At 35.1% G+C, this 13,956-nt stretch overlaps 1 protein-coding gene and 1 long non-coding RNA gene across 5 annotated transcripts in view; one reads left to right on the forward strand and one right to left on the reverse strand.

The window, feature by feature from the left end:
- Positions 1-4,919, reverse strand: part of LOC111539025 — a 38,304-nt gene extending 33,385 nt beyond the window's left edge. The window contains exon 1 of the long non-coding RNA XR_002730546.2: positions 4,759-4,919. This is a non-coding gene — a long non-coding RNA (uncharacterized LOC111539025). The remainder of the gene's footprint in view (positions 1-4,758) is intronic.
- KCNIP4 (potassium voltage-gated channel interacting protein 4) overlaps positions 1-13,956 on the forward strand; it is a 1,209,980-nt gene that overhangs the window by 368,106 nt on the left and 827,918 nt on the right. The gene's annotated exons all lie outside the window — the stretch shown is intronic.

A 13,956-nucleotide genomic window follows, 5' to 3' on the forward strand; every position in this document is an offset into this window, starting at 1 on the left:
AGCGCAGTCCTTGGTGGGTAACAAGTTCAACCTTCTTGAGAACAAAGATAGCTTTGTTGATAAGTGAATACCATTTCACTCCTGGCTAGTGAGAATAAGACTACAGCTTTTGCTTTTTGTTATAAATAATGGTCCTAATCATACCTTGTGGGAACTACTACTTTAAAATAATGAGGCTGAGACTTGATACCTTATTCCAATTAAAAAATAGCCTGAGTTCAGAATAGCACACACATAAGTGATGATTACGTTTTTTCCTTTCCCTTATTATGGAAGAATCCAGGGGTTATTTTAGTATCAGGAGAACCATATTTTTATAAATGGACTTGGAAGCTAAACATACTCTCTCTTCAGTTATCAACAGATTTTGACAAGTGACTAATGCATCAGGCTCCGTCCTACCGGTTTTGTTTGCTCTTTTCTCTTATTCTTTGTCAAGAATCTTCAATGAATTGATTAGTATCAAAGAGAAGATCTTAAATCTTAAAAGTTTTCTTTTTGGAATCTGTTTATTCAGTTCCTGTCACACCTTCCTTTGATTTAAAAAAAAATCTCCCCTTAACAGTTCTGGGATCTCACTGCTGCTCCCACACGCCTAACACCCATCCCCTCCACATTCACCCAAAGGGAGATACTGGGGGAGGCAAGAGTGTGGAATGTCTTTGCATTTTGGTGCTGGAAATCCAACATCATCTCTTTTATTCATAAGTTTAGTCAACACATATATTCTGAGCACCTACAATGAGCCAGACACTGGATGTGTAGAGACAAATTAAATCTACAATCCCTCTTCTCATGGAACATATAATTTAAAAATGAATACACACTTAAATAAGTGTATAATTAAATGTATAATTAACAATTGGAAATGTGCTATAAATGAAAACTACAGGATGATACTAGAATAGGTCAAGTTTTTAATTTTGCCTTTTTTGTCCCATCATTTATGTAATGGAGTTATTAACTCATTGCTGGTTCTTAACTCATTGCTGAGAAAATTAAATAACACGGCATGGGTGAGTGCTTAGTATAGTGTCACACATATGCATTATCCTTAAACAGTGTCATTATTGTTCATAAAAATCAGTTTCTCTTCTTCATCAAAGGATAGAGACTCTCTTTTTAGGCAAGAATTAATTTTATCAAAGACTGTTCATTGGTAGTTGTTCAACTTAATTATAATCATGATCCACTGTAGTCTTTCAAACTGACAAACATCATACGTATATCTTAATTATGCTTCTCTGTTCCGTTATCTCAAAGTTTTTTTCCCTCCAACACCCTCATTTCATGAAAATAATAATCAATAAATTAAGCTTCTTGGAAGTTCCTCTCATCTCTAATTTCTGCCATAATGGATTTTATACAGTAAGACTTTTATCACATATTCAAGCATAATTGTTTTTGCGGGCAATGCTTCCTGTAATATATGTGTATTGATGAGCTGTCAGGCATATTTTTCACTTGTCCTGACAATCTATCAGTTTGGCATTTAAAGAGCAGAGAGGATGCTTCAGATCTGCCAAGATCAATGACTCTCATTCTCATGACACAGTGAAATATACGGCAATTCCTTTCCTTTGTTTTCACTTCATTTCAGTTGTGTAACTGGTATTTATTTTGTTTTATAAAAGCCATTTAAGTCTTGATGATACACTTTTACAGCAAAATTTGATTCATAAGTAATTGGATTGAGATAAGAATGTCCTGATTATTCTATTCATTCAGTGAAGCATGGTAAGTAGGATCTGGGGATCTGAAGCCAGAGTTTCTGGACCAGGCGAGTCAGTACTGACTTGGGATGTGGGCGTGCCGCATAAGCTGTCTGAACGTCAGTATCCTCATGCAGAGGATTGAGATGAGACCAACACCCACCTCATAGCACTGTCGTGAGAAAAGTCAGTTACATGCCAAATGCTTACCCCAGAACCAGGGTCACTGAACATTCAATACTTACTAATGATTACTGTTAGGTATTCCAAAAATGTTTATGAAACAATTATATTTGCCAAATCCTGTGCTAAGTGTAAGTATTCACTATGTTAAGCTTTTTGTTCAACTGCTGTCTTTACCTTGGGCCACTTGCCTTCTCCAACTCAGGTTTTTTTTGTTTGTTTGTTTTTGTTTTTGTTTTTGTTTTTTTTTCCTACAAAAATGAAATACAATAAAACTCAACCATTCATAAGAAATGGTCAGGCTTGCTTGGAGAGGGTTATATATACTGCTCCTCTACAAAGCTCAAACCTTTTCAAGAAGTTACCTCATCTTCCTTCAAATTTGTACTTGTCTCCTTCTCATCAGTCTTTCTTTGGGGGTATTCCTTCCAAGTTTTTATTCCAGCACTAAGGTGTAGTGGAAAGAAATCAAGCTTTGAAGGCTGACAGACACAGGGTTGAATTTAGAATTTTCCCTCACTGATTGTGTGGTCTTGAGCCACATGTCTCTGGGTCTGAGCCTTGCTCTCTCTAAAGGGGAAATAATGCCAGCTAATTCGTTATTTTGAGGATTAGTAATAATTGTAGGTGCTCAATAAATGTATTTTTAAATTAACTTGGTCAATTTGCTATCTATACTGTCTAAATTGTCACCTAATTATATTCTGGTTTATCAGTTTCCTAAAATCTTAATGTGTGTGTGTATTAGATTTGGCTTTAAGTTTTTGAAGAATGATTCTGTTATGGTATGCAAATTCTTTATGACAAATAATTTTGGTAAATTTGTGCTATAATTTAGGTTGAGAAATGAGTTGCCCTTTATGAATTAAAAAATTAAAACCTGATTACATCCTTCAAAATTAATTTTGTTTTCGAAAGGGAAACAAAACTTTTAGGTCTGAGATTTATGCTTAAAAATTTGTGCAACCTAGGAAGAAAAAGACACTCATTTAACTTTATTCTCACTGAAGTATAAGTGATAACGGGAGAAGGAAAATTAAAATGAGGGTAGTGATTTTTCCAACTGCTCATGTAAAGGCAGGTCACTTCAAAGGTTTGCTTGTAGCTAACCGTGGGCTATGCAGATTGCTGAGCAGTAAATCCTTGTTTACTTGTAATATAAATCTTATGTTATTATCATTCAATTTAAGTTCATTGAGAGCCTGCTATCTGCCAGGCATTGTAGAGACTCATGAGGATGAGTTAGGCATGTTTTATATTCATAAATAACACATGCAAGAAAAGAACAGAAATTTTACCACACAAAAATAATCTTATAATGAAATATTTACATGATGTTCTAATTCAGTAAACTAGTTTTGACTATCACTATGTGTAAGAAACTTCTGTGTGTCACTGAAGTATAATCTTGATTGTTCTTGAGTAAAGAAAAGTAAAGTAAAGTAAAGATTTTTCATGTAAAATCATCTACCTATTTGACTTCTTTCTTATATCTTCCCTGCTTGGAACTTGGAAGAAATGGGTGAAATAAAACATTTTTATAATGGGTTTTGTTCAATATTTCAACCATGAAAATTTACCCTTTAAACATTGGAATTGCATTAAAATATTATAGTTTTAAATGCTGATGTTAAAACATTTTCCCTACTAGCACTTATTTTGTGAAAGGCAGAGTATATAATCCTGGTATTTTACTATTTAGCTAGTTCTTAGTACTTCTTTATGACTATTCTCAACCTTAATGGCTACCATTTCTTGAGCACTTATTGTATGTCAGATCCTGGAGTAACTGTTTCATATATACATTGCTTTATTTAAGCACCACTTCTACCTTATAAAGTAGATATTTTAATCTTAATTTTGCCCATGAGGATCCTGAAGCACAGCAAGCCTAAATAACTTCCCAAATTCACAAAGCTAGAAAATAGTTGAGTTGGCTTTGAACTCAGATATTTAACTTTAGAGTTATCAGATGCTAAAATCCTTGGCTCTCAACTCTGTATACAGTATTGAAATGCACTTACAGATTGTTCATAATGCTTAATTTGTAAAATCCATTTTTTAAGATGATGGATATGCATTAAAATTCACTTTTGGTTTTACTGAGGGCAGTTTTTCTTCAAAGGAGAATATCTTCAAAGGGGAAACGGAAACATTATAAGCATGGACATGAGTCTGATTTTGCATTTGAGTGCTCTCTTACCACTTAGAGTTAGGGCAGTTGCGGATTTTTAGTTAAAGGCCCGATTTATGAGCATTGCTAGTGTGAGAAAGGCAATGAGAATCTTTGAAACTAAAAATGCTATGATCTAGGATGGGTGCACACATTAGTTTTAACATATTGAATCCTCTTTCTTCTCATTCTTCCCAAAAGACTACTCCGTGCTTGAGTGACTAGCTAAATGTAAAATGGGGACTTCCCAGTTATCTCAGGAGGGTTGCATTTTCATCCCAGATGTCCTGTTTGCATGCATTGTATCCAGTGTTCATAGTTATTTATAAGTTGGATGCATGGATTTGTGTTGGAAATGTCTTTATTTGAAAAGACGTTTGCATAGAGAAACATTTTAACTCAATAAATGGAGAAAATATTATTCTAATATGTACACAAAAATCTCAGATCACAGAAATTTTTAAACTCGTATTTCTGATCCTATTTTTCATGCATAATACATTCAGTAATGGTTATGTTCACTTTTTCTGAGGATCGAATAAGAAGGGCAATGATGGGGTATTATTAGCATTTAAAGTCTATAGTATATTTACTTCTATTATTGAATCAGAAAATTCGGTTAAAAAAATTACCAACTCATAAAATCAGAGTCTTATTGTACTCCACTTTCCATCATACTAAACCACTTACCTCGCCTCAAAAGCAAAAGGAAGGCAAAATGCGTCTTCCACTTTCCATTCATTAGGTCTTGAACATTGAGTGACCAGGGTCAGTGTCTAGATGAGTAGCAGAGTATTAATGTTTGGACATCATCCTGCCCAATGCTTGTCAGATGACTTTGAATATTACCTAGTAAGTAAGAACATATTTTTTACATTACAGTCCAGCACACACACATACATACTAATTGTAATAAATGGTTTCAAAAATAAGTTTTACTTTTGCTATGTGTCATATTCTCTGACAATATCTCATTCTATTCTATTCTATTCTATTCTGTTCTGTTCTTCTATGCCCTATGTAGTCTATTCTATCCTTCTATGACCTATGCAGTCATGACATTTTATTCTTTCTTCTTTTAAGTTTGGTCCCAACTCATTAAATTGAGTTCATGACCCATTAATGGATCATGACCTGGAGTTTAAAAAACATTCTGTATAAATAGTGGGTATTTGTAAGAGGTTAATAATGAAGACAATGACAGGATCACATAAGTTTGACCAAATGTTTAGGATGAACAGACAGAAGGAGGCAGTTCTCCAAGTGAGAAATGATGAGGGACTGAACCAAGCTGTGATAATATGAATAATAATGCTAGTCAAAATGTACTGAACAATGTCTTTGAGAATGCATTATGCAGAACTTCATTTTGGGTATATTCTATCATTTAAGCCCTTTAATAACTGCGCAGATAAAATAGGTAGAAGCAGAGGCTTTGAAAATACTTTTCCCAATTCTACAGAGACTTGAGACTGGCAAAGTCCGAATTCGAACCCAAAATTGCATGACTATAGCCCAAACTCTCATCCATTACCTTCCTATCTTCTTTACCTCCCCAAAAACACTGTGGTTTGTATTATACAAGTATCAATACATTTTGTATGGATCTGTAACTTGCATCCAAACAACATGTCTATAGTCTTTTCCAGATGTTTCAGACGAGGCCATGGAATTTTCCTAGGAAGAAAGGCATTTTAAACGTAGAACTGTGAATTTCTCAAGTTGTCAATTCCCTTGAAAATAACAGACCTCCTGCTGGTCTGTTTTTATGCTGTTCCTCTACCAAGGTGCTTGTTTTCATTTTGTTTGGAAATATAATGATGTTTCACCTAAACCTTTCAGAAATAGATACTATTTCCTTTGCAAGGCTATACTTAATGTTATCGTGCGGGGTGACAGAGTGAAATGCAGAAGATAAAATAAATTGAACATGCACTACAGTTTATAAGTTTAGCTCAAGTTGAGTGTCAGCTCTTGTGGATAAGCTCTCAGCACACTCATTGAATTGGCTCATTTGTTTTCTGAATGGTCTGACATATCCTTACAAAAGGAGAAAAGCTAGCAGCCTGCCTTTTCTCTTCCATTCTTTGTTGCAATGCTCAGGAAAGGAAATCCAATTTCTGTATACCATGTTTTTAATGGCTCCCCTTCATGCTGTATAAGGTACTTGTTGACTAAACACCTAGATGATTTTTCTAGACGAGAGGGAAGTAAGCTTGGGAGTTTACCATCTTTGATGTAACGGTATGCTTTAAATGTGTGCATGGTATGCATGGCAAATGTAAAAATAATTGAGAAAATGCTGAGAATGATCATTTTAAACATTTGTTTACTTTGTATGAGAATTTTTGGATTAACACATAAAGGAGAGTGTTTTCTCCATGCTGCGCTTGGGCAAATATAGTTTTGATGCAACACTATTCAGAAGTGTGCTTTTAAAAATGTCTTTTTCTAGCTGATATTAAGCAACCCCATCAAGGGGTTCTTCATTCCGTAAAATACAATTTTCTTTTAAATATCTCGAGCAAAACTTTCTTATACAAAGAAGGCTGGTTTTAAAACAAGACATACCCAGGACTAAATGTAGTTTCTGCCACCTATTAACATTGTAACCTTGTGTTTAAACTTTCCCAGATGAGGTGTCTTTATGTGGAATATAGGTCAATAATACTCAAATGTGATAGTGTTGGTATCAAGAGACATACATAAGAACTAAAAGAGTCCGTGGCTCACGGTCATGGCTCAGTAAAGATGCATTCCTTATTCTTTCCAAACATGAGAACTCATACATTGAGAACCCCAATACTGTTTAAGTATTCTAGATAAAATTCACAGATATTGCTCGTAAAATTCACTGGTATATAGACATTACCCCTTAACTACACAAGTAAATATGTTTTACTACAACATATATTTGGGCACCTGTATTACAACTGGAAGTGATGTATTTAGTTGTAGTTAAGGTCCGTTGATAGTTCTTGTTGTAATCTTCAATGAATTTCTCTACTTACCTAAGCATTCTGTCAAAAACTGAGTTTATTGGAAAACATCCAAATGAGCTAAAAAACTACTTTTCAAAAGGAATTTTTACTGTGTTATATATTCTTGTTCTGCTACATGAGGCAGGATAGAGGGAAACATTAAACTAAGTAAAGATTTTATCTCTATGCTAAAAGGCAATTTATGGAGAATAAAACCTGGAATGACATTGTATTCAACTGTACTGAATTATCCATTGACTCGGAGAATACAGCGAGTGTCAATAGAGTTTATTCTCAGTAGAGTACAAGGGTTTTCAGCAACAAAAAGCAACGTGTTTGAGGGTAGTTGATCCCAGTGGGTAAATGCCTCCAGAATTCTGAATGTAGAGTTATGATGAAAAACAATCCATGGGAGGATAAACAAATGCATGAATGGATGTATAGAATTTAATTGAAACAGAAATTAATAGATTGCATAGCAAACAGTTTACAAATAACATAAATAAGATTAAATAATTTTTTAATGTGGCACAAGGGAATCTGATTAGAAGGAAGACATGCAAAAGATATAAATAATATTCTTAATATATACTTCTGGGATGAAAGAAATTTAATAAATCGACTTTTCCCCACAGTAGTTTTATTTCTTTTGGATGAACTCGTAGGCACATCTTGTACTTGCGTTCTATTCAAACAGTACTGTGGCTTTAAGTGTGTTTTCCTGCATTATCAGAAAATGCAAAATAGTGTGCTCTGGCTTAGTGCTGGTGTGACCTTGGTTTATGTTATACCTATGGGAACTGTCACACAGCAGAGCAGTGGGTTTTTATGCTTCTTGGTTTTCACCCCATGAAAGATACTTTATATGAAGCTGTCTTAAATCAGTTGATCTCTTAGAATCTCTAATGTCAGGCTCTTTAAGTAGGAGACACGAAACAAACCACTAAAAAAATTTAGGCTTCTATGAGCAGAAACAAATGTTGAGTAGTAGCCTTTATTTATTGACTCAGTCTGTCATTTTACTGATATTTGTTAAGCACCTGCAGCATGCAAAACAGCTGGTCTCTAAAGTCTGTGTGCAAGACAAATGCATTTTAAGAAGGTGCAATATCACAGACAAGGACTGCCCCTGAGTTAGTTCAGTGTGGGATGTGTGACCTTCATGCTCGGGAAAGGTAACTGTTTCTTTAACTGAGTACAAGATGAAGTCATGTGCTTGCCCTTAGTTGCCAAACGGTAGAAGAAACACATGTGATTAAATACTAGCATTATACTTGAACTGGAAGAAACTCACACTCTATGAGGTCCCAGGGGTTGAGATGGCACGGATGAGCAGATTTGCTTTATTCTAATGAGCAGTCTTGGTCATTCATCCACTGAGTAGAAGGGTGGATGCCATATTTAAATTATTTAAAATGTCTTACTTAGTCTCTCTTACTTTCTGTCTCTCCTGCTCTCCCTTTTTCTTCTTCTCCTTTGTTTATCATATGCTTTATCATAAATGTCTGGACACAAGCAAATATTCACCTGAGCATGTAAAAACTGGGCTTTAGAAGCAGACAGACCTTAGGTAGAATTCAGGAGAGATTCATGTGTAGCTAGCATGAACTTTTTTTTTTTTTTTTTCTTTTGAGATGGAGTCTCGCTCTGTCACCCAGGCTGGAGTGCAGTGATGCAGTCTCAGCTCACTGCAACCTCGGCCTCCCGGGTTCAAGCAATTCTCTGCCTCAGCCTCCCAATTAGCTGGGATTACAGGTGCCCGCTACCACACCCAGCTAATTTTTGTATCTTTAGTAGAGACCGGGTTTCACCATCTTTGCAAGGCTGGTCTTGAATGCCTGACCTCGTGATCCACCCACCTCGTTCTCCCAAAGTGCTGGGATTGCAGGTGTGAACCACCGCGCCTGACCTGAACTCTTAATAATCTACACATTAGCCAGAGTGAACAAACAGTTTAGTTTTCTTGCTTCTAAAATGTGGATGACAGTGTTAAACTTGTGAGTTTTCTAAAACAATTCTCAAGAATATATGTAAGGATAGTAAAGTGGCTGGCATTAAATGAACTCTAGTAAATGATGGAGAACAGGATGTAGCAGATGATGACAGAAACAGAGACAAGCAAAAGAGAAGATACCAAATGATGACACCAGGACTGAAAGGTATCTTCTGGACAGAATTTCTAAATAGAGGAAGGAGCTAACTAGGTAGTCAGGGCAAAGAATGCCAGCTGCAGCAGAGGAAGCAATGTGTGCAATGGCACAGAGGCACCAAAGAATATACTGCATTTATGGAATTGCAGTTTTGTTCGTTTGTTTGTTTTTGTTTGTTTGTTTGTTTGTTTGTTTTTGAAATGGAGTTTTGCTCTTACTCTTCCGGCTGGAATGCAATGGTGCGATCTCGGCTCACTGCAACCTCCGCATCCCGGATTCAAGCGATTCTCCTGCCTTAGCCTCCCAAGTAGCTGGGGTTACAGGTGCCTGCCACAATGCCTGCCTAATTTTTTGTATTTTTAGTAGAGACAGAGTTTTGCCGTATTGGCCAGGCTGGTCTTGAACACCTGACCTCAGGTGGTCTGCCCACCTCAGCCTCCAAAAGTGCTGGAATTACAGGGGTGAGCCACAGCACCTAGCTGGAATTGCAGTTCTAAAAGTAATAGAGGGCAGAAGAATTGTGCAAGGCCAGATCATGAGGGGTCTTACAATCTGGAACCTCTTTAGAAATTGGCACAGAGGTATTACTATTGCTGTCCAGTTAGAGTCAAGGGTTTTTCAGACAGGGGAAACTTCTTAGGCTGAAGTCACAGTGTAGCATCCAGGATAGCATATTCAAGCCCAAATAAATTTCTCTTAGCTAAATAGATTTGGTACTGTTTAATACTACGTATGACTGGATGATAAGTTGGTATTCATTTATGGGGTGGTATTTATTAAACCAAAAAAAAAAAAAATGTAAAACCACACAGGGTATGCACCTATTTAATTTTTTTATGAAGTTAATCATAAAACTAAAGTCTTAGAAAAAAAAGGTATGCTCAATAAATAATAAATTCTATTACTATTATGATTGTCATTATATGTTAATGGAGCAATCACAAAGTAAAAATAAAATAGAATAGTATTTTAATTAACCTAATTAAGTCTACAGTGGTTAAAACCTTAAGAGTTTCAGTTGAATATATTCTTTGAAGAAATCAGCATGTTAACATAAGATAATTATTATCGTAGCACTTCAAATGTTATGAGTTCAGGCTTAAGAGAAAAAGTTATTATGAATATTAAAGAAAGTAATAAATCAATAAAATGAGTAATTTAAATTATTTTGAAGTCTTCTAAACATTTAGCAATTTGGATAAATGAATAATTGGGGACTTATACCTCACATCCAAAATATGTTTTCATAAACAAGTTTGGACAGCATATCAAATAATTCTGAGTGCACTCAGCAATTTTAGGACATCGATTTTTAGTCAGTATGCTAGCTAGGTCTAATGTTTCTACTTTGGTATCCAAAATTTTCAAAGAAAATTTAGATTTTTTTCCAGTAACAGGATATTTAAATGTGTTTTTCTGCATTAGCAGAAAATGCAAAATACTGTGCTCTGACTTAGTGCTGATGTGACCTTGGTTTATGGTATACCTACGGGAACTGTCATACAGCAGAGCAGTGGGTTTTTATGCTTCTTGGTTTTCACCCCATAAAAGATGCTTTTTGTGAAGCAGTCTTAAAGCAGTTGATTTCTCAGAATCTCCAATGTCAGGCTTTTTAAGTTGGATACAAAAAACAAACCACTAAAAAATTTAGGCTTCTATGGGCAGAAACCGATGTTGAGTAGTAGCATTTACTTATTGTCTCATTCTGTCATTCTACCCATATTTGCTAAGCCTCACACAATAGGCCAACTCCTGTGAGCAACAAACTAAAAAAAAATTCAGTTGTTTAACCAAATAGTTTATTTTCTTGCTCCCCTGTGAGCCCTAAGAAGTATACGCAAATGAATGGCTCTCCTCCAAGTGGTGACTTAGGGGCCCAAGCTCCTTCCATCTTATGGCTCTATCATCTTTAATATGGGATTTTCAAGACCATTCTAAGGGTTGTCTGCATTGGCAGATCATATGCAGATTTGTATGTGCCTGTTGGAAGCTGGTATTTAATTATAATTTTCTTTTGAAATAATTTGTGATACTTTTCATACTATCAAAGCAGCATCTATCTACCTCTTCCATAATTAACTATTGAAATAAATTTGGATTGTTATAAACTATCACACCAAGATTGCACTATAAAATGTGATTTAAATATTTGAGAATGAGTCTCAGTATAGTATAATAAATTCAGAGATGGTTTGAATGTAGACCCTTGTGAAGATGACAAATTATGCAGATAGTAGAAAACTTGTATTTAACTACTAAGAAGTTAGCCACAGAAAGAAAAAGAAGAGGAGGAGGAGAAAAGAGGAAGATGAGGAGGAGAAATGAAAAGATAAGGAGAAGGAGAAAAATAGAAAGTATCAGCAGCAAGGTATTAGACATTATTCTCATTCAATAGCCCAGTTGTTCCTTAGGTATAAGAAATAATAGGCAGAAACATTTTCCTTCTTACGTTCCTGAAAATCCAACCCCTACTGTAGGAACTATCAAACTCAATTCAAAATCGAAGTGATTTGCCCTAAACTTTCCTATCTCAAAACCTCCAAATCATCTTGGACTCTTGATTCAAGTGTTCTGTCTTTAGCCTCTCATGTACTTACTTCTACTTGTTTCGAGTGACTCTTAGTTTAAGTTCCATGGCTACCCAGCTGTCACCTGTGTGACGGACCTCCCTGCAGTCAGTTTGAGGGTAACATCACCTCCTCTCCCACAGAGGCTGAAGTCAGCATAAATGTTGATGAGTTATGCAGTATTGTACAGAGGATCAGTGAGATTATTCTAGAAAATATGTTGACAAACTTTTAAAAACAGTCATATATAATGACATACACATTACATAATTCCATTAGTTCATGGATATTTTTACTAAATGCAAAGCTACATAATGAGTGAGAGTGAATTGGTATAAAATAGATTTGGAGAAAGTTGTCAGATTAATAATAGTACAGATAATTCTCAGATTCTCAGAAATGGCAAAAATTAAAGACAGAAATACTGGGAATGTTGTAATAAGGCAAACTTGAGAATAAGAGTAGTAGAGAGGCTAGGTGTAAGACAAGTTGTTGTAAAGATTCTTTCTGATTTCACTCCAAAATCTAGTTTTAGCTTCAGTTAGTCTTGGTTCCTATTATCTGGCTCTTCCAGAATACATTCTGCCTTACACTCTCAATTTGAGGGTTCACTGTTGACTACTAAAGACCATAGTCTCCTTCAAATCTGGATCCTTCTTTAATTTTTCACCTTCTGCAAGGATTATAGAATTTTATTTTATTTATAGCCCCATTTAAATAAAAGGCTACCAAACATCTCCTATAAGTATATAAGGACTCCATTTCTTCAAAAGAGGGAGCTTCTTCAAAAGAGCTTTTTCTATTCAAATAGCTTGGAAACATTGATAAAACCTGCCATATATTAAGGTCACAAAAACTTCAATAAATTATTTATATATATAAATATAGAACAGTCTCTTTGATCTCTATCCATGAAACCTAGAAATTAAAAACAAAACTGAAAAGTAAAAGGCCAGTTTCACCTGGAGATTTAAAAAACTTTCGCAAAGGCCCATAGTTCAAAATGGAAATGAAAATGAAATTGTAAATTTCAGGTACATGATAAACTTACAGAAAACAACTATTAATTTTTATTAATCTAAGACACCAACATTTGTAAGATGCATGGTTCTCCTGTGTTCATTAAGAAGAAAATTTCTGCCCATAAACTATGACTCAACTCTGTTACAGTCCTTAGAATTTTTCTCCTTCTGTGACACTAAGTGCATTAGTAATGCAGCCTTACTTGGGAGAGTGCTCCACTGTTACCTCCAGAATTTTCTTCCAAGCCATTGACACCCATTTTGAAAGTTTTAATGGTGGATCTTCTTGGAAAATGCTCATAGAATATTTTAGATCAACAAAATAAAGGTATTTGAAACAGTAACTAAGCTCTTCAGCATCAATCATATGCATAACTCAACCGAAATGATGCCAACAGGAACAATGTCCCAGTCTATCCAGTTTCCAACATTAGTTATCAGCTATGTCGGGACTGTAACCTGACTGATAATCATTGGGAATTGATCAAAATGGAGCTTAGTCGACTAACATGCATATCATTCACCCCTAGACGAAGGTATATCTTAATTCTAAAATATGTCATAAGTTGAAATGACCTAAAAAAGTTGTGTTTCAGAATAGATAAAATGCAAATTTAGGTACTAGAGAACACAGCTAAGATATTGCTCAGAGGAAAATTACTGGCCTTATATAGATGAATTAATAAAATGGGAAAATTTAAGTGAATTAAGCAACTAGGTTCAAACTGTTAGAAAAGAAAATAAATAAATCCCAAGGAAAGGAGAACAGATTTAATAAGGGTAAAACTATAAATCAATGATTTAGAAATCTGAGAAACAATAGAACATAAATACAAGAAAAATAAAGAAATATCTAAGGTGCTTAAGGGAGAAAAGTGGGGAGCATGAAAACAGAAAATTAGGGAGAAACAGCCACTGATAAAAGAGAAACTCAGTTTCCTTCAGTGATAAAGTGGGGATAATAAATTCAGGCTAATTCATGTAGTTTTAGTGGATTAGAGTTCATACATTTAAAGCTTCCAGTACTGTGCCTGACATATTGGAGATACTCACTAAGGTCAAGTATGAGTGTCACTACCTCTTCCATTATTGCTGCTTCTACTAATGCTACTACTGCTAACACTATGACCATTCCTACTGTTCGCCGCTAAACAGTGGTGATAATAGT

Source organism: Piliocolobus tephrosceles, chromosome 3, assembly GCF_002776525.5.
Source record: "Piliocolobus tephrosceles isolate RC106 chromosome 3, ASM277652v3, whole genome shotgun sequence".
Classification (NCBI taxonomy): domain Eukaryota; kingdom Metazoa; phylum Chordata; class Mammalia; order Primates; family Cercopithecidae; genus Piliocolobus; species Piliocolobus tephrosceles.